At 34.4% G+C, this 9,577-nt stretch overlaps 1 long non-coding RNA gene across 1 annotated transcript in view; it reads right to left on the bottom strand.

Moving 5' to 3' along the window:
• Window positions 1-209: 209 nt before the first annotated feature.
• The window catches only part of LOC128641333 (uncharacterized), a 35,443-nt gene continuing 26,075 nt past the window's right edge, over window positions 210-9,577 (bottom strand). Inside the window, exon 3 of the long non-coding RNA XR_008399473.1 lies at window positions 210-364. This is a non-coding gene — a long non-coding RNA (uncharacterized LOC128641333). The remainder of the gene's footprint in view (window positions 365-9,577) is intronic.

Raw genomic sequence — 9,577 nt, 5'->3', positions numbered from 1 at the left:
AAATTTGATAATAAAAATAAACTGAAAAGTTTCTTAAAACTGCATGCTAAACTTCAACCAATTTAATTTTGACCTTTTTGTGCCTTTCACACACACACATATATATATATATATACTATGAATAAATAAAGTATTTTATAGAAAAAAATAAAAACTCCATAGCCTTTTATAAATTACCTGAACAGGCATAGCTTCCTTTTGTTGTCTGACCGTTATTATTTTAATATTCGGCTTCTTTATTTCATCTTCAATACTCAAAGACACAATATTATTCTCTTTTATTGTGTTGGAAGAATCAATAATCTTTGTTTTTGTTGGACTTTCTGTTTGATGGTAAAGTTCTTCTCTAAAAGCAACTTGTTTACTGAAAAACAAAATACAGAGGCATACTAGTTACATAAATATTATATACACACTAGTTACATAAATATTATATACATACTAGATACATACATATTATATACACACACTAGTAACAAAAATATTATATACATACTAGTTACATAAATATTACAGTATATACACACACTAGTTACATAAATATTATATACACACTAGTTACATAAATATTACACACACTAGTTACATAAATATTATATACATACTAGTTAAATAAATATTATACACACACTACTGTAGTTACATAAATATTATACACACTAGTTACATAAATATTACACACACTAGTTACATAAATATTATACACACTAGTTACATAAATATTATACGCACTAGTTACATAAATATTATATACACACTAGTTACATAAATATTATATACACACTAGTTACATAAATATTATACACACTAGTTACATAAATATTATACGCACTAGTTACATAAATATTATACACACTAGTTACATAAATATTACACACACTAGTTACATAAATATTATACACACTAGTTACATAAATATTATACACACTAGTTACATAAATATTACACACACTAGTTACATAAATATTACACACACTAGTTACATAAATATTATACACACTAGTTACATAAATATTACACACACTAGTTACATAAATATTATACACACTAGTTACATAAATATTATACGTACTAGTTACATAAATATTATATACACACTAGTTACATAAATATTATACACACTAGTTACATAAATATTATATACACACTAGTTACATAAATATTATACACACACTAGTTACATAAATATTATACACACTAGTTGAAAACTATTTAACTTCAACTGTATAACACAGACCATGTTACAATTGTAAAATGAATTAAAGGGACAGTGTACTATAAAATTGGTTTTACATTAATGTGTTTCCAATTACTTGTTATACCAGCAGCAGAGAATAAAGTGTATGAGAAATTGCTTCTTTATTTTTTTTTTGTATATTAGATAGCTGGTTTTGTTCTTTGAAACCACAACCCATTCAAATGTGTTTGCCTTGCAGTGAAATCCGACCTGCTTACCTTTTTTCACTTTCATTACACACAAATTCTTCCGTATTTTAACTAAATTATCATTTTATTACTTATCTCCCCTACCCACCAATGGGAGTGTTTGTGTTAATACAATTAATTCTGTTCACAAAATTACTGCCAAGCACACAAATAAAATAAAAAATAAAATAAAATCTGAACGCAAAAAAGAAGCGGTTTGAATTTTACACTAGCAGTATTAGCTTTCCATACCAGCACTCCATACCACTTGCATTTTTGAGCGCCATTTGTATTGTAGCCCATATTTTTCAAATGACCAATTTTAATGGTAACCAAAGAAAACTATATGCTGTCACTGTGAACCGGTAAGATATGAAGAAAAGGACTGAGCCTATTCTTGCTGGCTCTGTCTGGTCTTACCCCTTTAAATGAACAAATACAACAACAAAAAAGAAAAGGAAAGAACGGGTTTCTAGCACTTATTCTACTATAAATGAGTATAAATAAATAAAAAATATTTTTATTATACATATGTAAACTATAGAGATATCTGCTCCCTAACACCAAAACCACCACCAAAATACACTAATTATTAAAAGCACGTTCCCCCCCCCCATTTCCTGGCTGATAACCGGAACGGTGACGGGGTGAAGAGCACGTAAAAAGTACAAATCAGACGCGTTTCAGCCCTTTTACAGGCCTTCTCAATGTTGACACAGACAAAGCGAGGCGCTTGACTGGTCATTTATATATCAGAAGTGCCGGTACCCGTTGCATTACACGTTTGTTTTCAGTCACGCCCACCTATTACATCAGACCAACGTAATCCGGTCATCATACTGATGGGGAGTGACTATTGGTATCGGCCTATGAATTATTTGGGCAGCATATCAAATTCCATTTATACACACGCACCACATTTCTTCTGCCTATATTATAGATCAAGGAAAGTGGCTTGATAACATGTTTACTTTTTGCAAGTGAATTATACCTTAATTATGAATATCCAGAATCCTCATTCAAAGAGACATTATACACCTTCATATAACTGCATGTGACAGACACTACTATAAAGAAGACTATGCACAGATACTGATCTAAAAATCCAGCATAAAACCTTTTAAAAACGCCCAGTTTAGACCCGTTACACAAACAGAAACCACAGAAAACTGTAGACATCAGTATACATCTAAAACTTTGGGGCTTGGTTAGGAGTCTGAAAATCAGCACAAAGTTATTAAATGGATCATCTACAAAACATTTATGGAAAGAAAAATCTGTGTGTGTATGTGTGTGTATATATATATATATATATATATATATATATATATATATATATATATATATACACATATATACATACACATATATACATACACACACAGTATCTCAACAACACTGAAGAAATGACACTTTGCTACAATGTAAAGTAGTGAGTGTACAGCCTGTATAACAGTGTAAATTTGCTGTACCCTCAAAATAACTCAACACACAGCCTTTAATGTCTAAACTTTTGGCAACAAAAGTGAGTACACACCTAAGTGGAAATGTACAAATTGGGCCCAAAGTGTCAATATTTTGTGTGGCCACCATTATTTTCCAGCACTGCCTTAACCCTCTTGGGCATGGAGTTCACTAGAGCTTTACAGGTTGCCACTGGAGTCCTCTTCCACTCCTCCATGATGACATCACAGAGCTGGTGGATGTTAGAGACCTTGCGCTCCCTCACCTTCCATATGAGGATGCCCCACAGATGCTCAGTAGGGTTTAGGTCTGGAGACATGCTTGGCCAGTCCATCACCTTTACCCTCAGCTTCTTTAGCAAGGCAGTGGTTGTCTTGGAGGTGTGTTTAAAGTCGTTATCATTTGGAATACTGCCCTGCAGCCCAGTGTCTGAAGGGAGGGGATCATGCTCTGCTTCAGTATGTCACAGTACATGTTGGCCTTCATGGTTCCCTCAATAAACTATCTCCCCAGTGCCGGCAGCACTCATGCAGACCCAGACCATGACACTCCCACCACCATGCTTAACTGTAGGCAAGACACACTTGACTTTGTACGCCTCAGCTGGTTGCCGGCACACATGCTTGACACCATCTGAACCAAATAAGTTTATCTTGGTTTCATCGGACCACAGGACATGGTTCCAGTAGTCCATGTCTTTAGTCTGCTTTTCCTCAGCAAACAGTTTGTGGGCTTTCTTGTGCATCATCTTTAGAAGAGGCTTCCTTCTGGGACGACAGCCATGCAGACCAATTTGTTGCAGTGTGCGGCGTATGGTCTGAGCACTGACAGGCTGACCCCCCACCGCTTCAAACTATGTAGCAATGCTGGCAGCACTCATACGTCAGTTTCCCAAAGACAACCTCTGGATATGACGCTGAGCCCGTGAACTCAACTTCTTTGGTTGACCATGGTGAGGCCTGTTCTGAGTGGAACCTGTCCTGTGAAACCTCTGTATGGTCTTGCCCACCGTGCTGCAGCTCAGTTTCAGGGTCTTGGCAAACTTCTTATAGCCTAGGCCATCTTTATGTAGAGCAACAATTCTTTTTTTCAGATCCTCAGAGAGTTCTTTGCCATGAGGTGCCATGTTGAACTTCCAGTGACCAGCATGAGAGAGTGTGAGAGCGATAACACCAAATTTAACACACCTGCTCCCCATTCACACCTGAATAACTCTAACAAATCATATGATACTGGGGAGGGAAAATGGCTAATTGGGCCCAATTTGAACATTTCCACTTAGGGGTGTACTCACTTTTAAAAGAACCAATTAGGCAGCACTCAAGGGAAATATGTTGAAATAAAATCCAATACTTTATTTAGGCATGTTAGAATAACACACTCCAAAGTGTGAAGATCAAGAAACAAGAACTCCTTACGCTTTTCGTGCCTGTTGGCACTTAGTCATAGGATAGTCTGAGCACTCACTTGTTTCCCCTTTTGTCGGCTATTCGACCAATCATTTAGATCTTTGCAAGCTGAACATAATTTACTGTTACTTAGACCAGCAAGAGGTGAAAACAGTGTTGCTTTTTCTTTAAAAGACATAATAATGTAAGAAATTAAAACCAGAGATAGAAAATATTAGATAAATATTTCCATCGATACATGAAATAGCAATCTTTCTCATAGATAGTACAAAGACAAATAGGAATACAAATAAATGCACACAAGTATTGTCAAGTAAATATAAGTGCTCCAATGCATCTTTGTGTAAAAAAAAACAATTGTTGCATGTGTCCTAGTCTGTAAGTATGATACATATAAACTACAATTATTAATAGGCAAATTATTCCAAAACACACAAAAAATGTGTGTATATCTTTAGAATATAAATTTGACACTTAGTATATATACCTACTCATGAATGAATAGTATCGGGTTCATATCTCCTATTGTTGTTCTATATATAACAATGCAATAATATAATAATATAGCATTATAGCTATTGGTCAAAAGCACAAACCCACATGTATTAAAACATAATGATTTCAATAGAATCCTACTCCTGTTCCCACCTCTAGGTGGTAACTTAGCTAAATCAATGATTTTAACTCCAATCTTTGGTTCATTCAAAAAATGAAAACCATTGAAATGCCTGGCCACACTCAAATCTTTATTATAATTCATGATATCTCTCTTATGTTCTCCAAATCTTGACCTCAGGCTACGTGTGGTTTGTCCCACATACTGCTCGTGGCAAATTAAACACTCCAAAAGATATACCAAGTGCTCCGTCCCACAATTACCATATTGGTCAATTTTAAATTCCTTACCGGTAGTTGTGCTTGTAAAGGAATCACCTTTCATTATGAAGCCACAATTACTGACACCACATCTAAAGGTACCCCTTTTATGTAGCCAGTTATCACCTGTACTCTTATTCCTACGAGACACCATACTTGGCGATAGTCTTTAGATTAGATTAGATTAGATTTGTTTATTGTCATTGTACAGAGTAAAAAAACAGAGACAACGAAATTGTAATTGAAAATCTAACCAATCCCATACACAGATAGTACTATAATAGTAAATCTAGTAGACAAAAAAGATCAAGTGATTCGTGCACAGGAATAAACCCAAATGCAAGTGTAATAAAGTCTTGTTGCCAAAGTTGGTGGTTTCTTTGAAACAAATCTAATATTACCAATTAAAGGAGCCAAAATTTCATCACCCTTTAAAACAGATACGTTTTTCTTCAAAATATTACAAACTTGTTTAAATTGGATTGAATATTCAGTTGAAAAAACAATAGGCTACTTATTCCCAGCTGAATTCCAATTCTGTTTCCTTCTCTTTATAGTTTCTGAATCCATAGTTTTAATCTCTTCTAAATCTTGTAACATTTTAGATTCATCATACCCTCTGTTTTTTAACCTCTTAATAAGCATACTTGCCTGAACTTCAAAACAAGATTCTGAGTTTCTCCTTAATCTTAAAAGTTGACTTCTTGGGATTTATTTGATCACCAGATACGCAGGGTGACATGATGCAGCATGCAAGATTGTATTGCCTGAAGTGGGTTTTCTAAACATGTCAGTCACAATAGAACCCAGCGCATCCGAGCCGGTCAATTCCAAATCCAAAAAAATAACCTTATTACCTGCTAACTCTCCAGTAAACCTAAGCCCTAGATCATTATTATTAACAAATTCCAGAAACAACTGAAATTCAAATGGTTCTTTTACAATGAAAATCAAATTATCAATGAATCTGTTATACTGTATGATGTTATCACAGAACGGATTCATATTTCCATAGAGATAGTTGAGCTCCCACCAACCAACATACAAATTCGCAAACAAGGGGGCAAATTTCGCCCCCATTGCAGTGCCACAGATCTGTAAGTAATAGGCACCATCAAACAAAAAAAAAGTTGTGCTTAAGTAGGAACTCAACTATCTCGCAGATAAACAATTTGAACTCTATGGAGAAATTTGTATCTCTGTCCAAAAAAAATCTGATGGCCATTATGCCCAAAGAGTGCGGTATACTCGAATATAAGGAGGTTGCATCAATAACTATCCATTTATACCCATCTTTCCATTTGATATTTTTCATAATAGATAACAAATGACCAGAATCTATAAGATAACTACACAAGTTTCTCCCCAGGGGCTGCAAAATGCCATCTACCCATTCCGAGAGTGGCTCAAAAAGTGAGCCAATCCCGGAGATGATAGGCCTCCCTGGTGGTCTCTTAGGATCCTTATGGATCTTGGGTAAAAAAATGAAAAATAGGCACAATAGGATGCTCAGGTACCAATGAAATAATCTCCTCCTCTTTTAAAATATTAAAGGCTACTGCCTGATCTAGTAATCTCCTCATTTTGATACTAAAATCATGTATAGGATTACAAGATAAACCTGTAAGTTGTACCATCCTGCAATTGCCCAATTGCCTCTTTAAAGTACTCCTCTTTGTTCATAACCACAACATTGCCACCCTTATCCGAGGACCTGATGACAATGTTGTGGTTATCTTGTAAATCATTGATAGCTTTCCTTTCTTTAACAGTAAGATTGTGCTGAAACCCTTTGCTCTTATTAGTTTCCCCCAAATCTATAATTTCTTGCTCCACCTTTTTATGAAAGACATTCAAGCAAGAACCCCTAAAATTAGTGGGGTAGAAATTTGATCCCTTTCTTACGGGTTTAGGGCATTCATCATCATTGATATAACCAGTAGAATCCTCCAAATCTTTAAAAATCAAGATGACAAATGATTTCAGCATTTTCCGTATGCAATTCATCTATATACGAATCATCTATTACATCATTATTTATATGAAAATAACAATTCAATGACAACTTTCTAACCAACTTATTCATGTCTTAAAAGGTGAGAAACTTGAGTAGTTATCTTATAGATTCTGGTCATTTGTTACCTATTATGAAAAATATCAAATGGAAAGATAGGTATAAATGGATAGTTATTGATGCAACCTCCGTATATTCGAGTATACCGCACTCTTTGGGCATAATGGCCATCAGATTTTTTTTGGACAGAGATACCAATTTCTCTGTAGAGTTCAAATTGTTTATCTGCGGGATTGTTGAGTTCCTACTAAAGCACAACTTTTTCATGTTTGATGGTGCCTATTACTTACAGATCTGTGGCACTGCAATGGGGGCGAAATTTGCCCCCTCATTTGCGAATTTGTATGTTGATTGGTGGGAGCTCAACTATCTCTATGGAAATATGAATCCGTTCTGTGATAACATCATACAGTATAACAGATTCATTGATAATTTGATTTTCATTGTAAAAGAACCATTTGAATTTCAGTTGTTTCTGGAATTTGTTAATAATAATGATCTAGGGCTTAGGTTTACTGGAGAGTTAGCAGGTAATAAGGTTAATTTTTTTGATTTGGAATTGACCGGCTTGGATGCGCTGGGTTCTATTGTGACTGACATGTTTAGAAAGCCCACTTCAGGCAATACAATCTTGCATGCTGCATCATGTCACCCTGCGCATCTGATCAAATCAATTCCAAGAATCCAACTTTTAAGATTAAGGAGAAACACTAACTCAGAATCTTGTTTTGAAGTTCAGGCAAGTATGCTTATTAAGAGGTTAAAAAACAGAGGGTATGATTAATCTAAGATGTTACAAGATTTAGAAGAGATTAAAACTATGGATTCAGAAACTATAAAGAGAAGGAAACAGAATTGGAATTCAGCTGGGAATAAGCAGCCTATTGTTTTTTCAACTGAATATTCAATCCAATTTAAACAAGTTTGTAATATTTTGAAGAAAAACGTATCTGTTTTAAAGGGTGATGAAATTTTGGCTCCTTTAATTGGTAATATTAGATTTGTTTCAAAGAAACCACCAACTTTGGCAAAAAGACTATCGCCAAGTATGGTGTCTCGTAGGAATAAGAGTAGAAGGTGATAACTGGCTACATAAAAGGGGTACGTTTAGATGTGGTGTCAGTAATTGTGGCACATGTGGCTTCAAAATGAAAGGTGATTCCTTTACAACCACAACTACCGGTAAGGAATTTAAAATGGACCATTATGGTAATTGTGGGACGGAGCACTTGGTATATCTTTTGGAGTGTTTAATTTACCACGATCAGTATGTGGGACAAACCCCATGTAGCCTGAGGTCGAGATTTGGAGAACATAAGAGAGATATCATGAATTATAATAAAGATCCGAGTGTGGCCAGGCATTTAAATGGTTTTCATTTTTTGAATGAACCAAAGATTGGAGTTAAAATTATTGATTTAGCTAAGTTACCACCTAGAGGTGGGAACAGGAGTAAGATTTTATTGAAAAAAGAATTGTATTGGATATTTATGTTGAAAACTAAGTTACCACAGGGTATGAATAAGAAATGAGATGAGTTACTTTGTGGATTAACACTCTTGTAAAAAACTTTTTTTGTTTGAACCATTATCCATTATTTATACACATTTTAGGGTTTACTTTTGTGTATATAACTTATTTTACTGTGATTGTCTTGTCTGTATGATCATTGAATGTTCTGGAATCATTATGTTTTAATACATGTGGGTTTGTGCTTTTGACCAATAGATATAATGCTATATAATTATATTATTACATTGGTATATATAGAACAACAATAGGAGATATGAACCAGATACTATTAATTCATGAGTAGGTATATATACTAAGTGTCAAATTTCTATTCTAAAGATATACACATTTTTTGTGTGTTTTGGAATAATTTGCCTATTAATAATTGTAGTTTATATGTATCATACTTACAGGCTAGGACACATGCAACAATTGTTTTTTTTTTACACAAAGATGCATTGGAGCACTTATATTTACTTGACAATACTTGTGTGCATTTATTTGTATTCCTATTTGTCTTTGTACTATCTATGAGAAAGATTGCTATTCCATGTATTGATGTAAATATTTATCTAATATATCTCTGGTTTTAATTTGTTACATTATTATGTCTTTTAAAGAAAAAGCAACACTGTTTTCACCTCTTGCTGGTCTAAGTAACAGTAATTATGTTCAGCTTGCAAAGATCTAAATGATTGGTCGAATAGCCGACAAAAGGGGAAACAAGTGAGTGCTCAGACTATCCTATGACTAAGTGCCAACAGGCACGAAACGCGTAAGGAGTTCTTGTTTCTTGTTCTTCACACTTTGGAGTGTG

The sequence above is a fragment of the Bombina bombina genome, chromosome 10, assembly GCF_027579735.1.
Source record: "Bombina bombina isolate aBomBom1 chromosome 10, aBomBom1.pri, whole genome shotgun sequence".
Classification (NCBI taxonomy): domain Eukaryota; kingdom Metazoa; phylum Chordata; class Amphibia; order Anura; family Bombinatoridae; genus Bombina; species Bombina bombina.
Note: the sequence above shows the minus strand (reverse complement) of the source record. Positions and strands in the feature narration are given on the sequence as shown.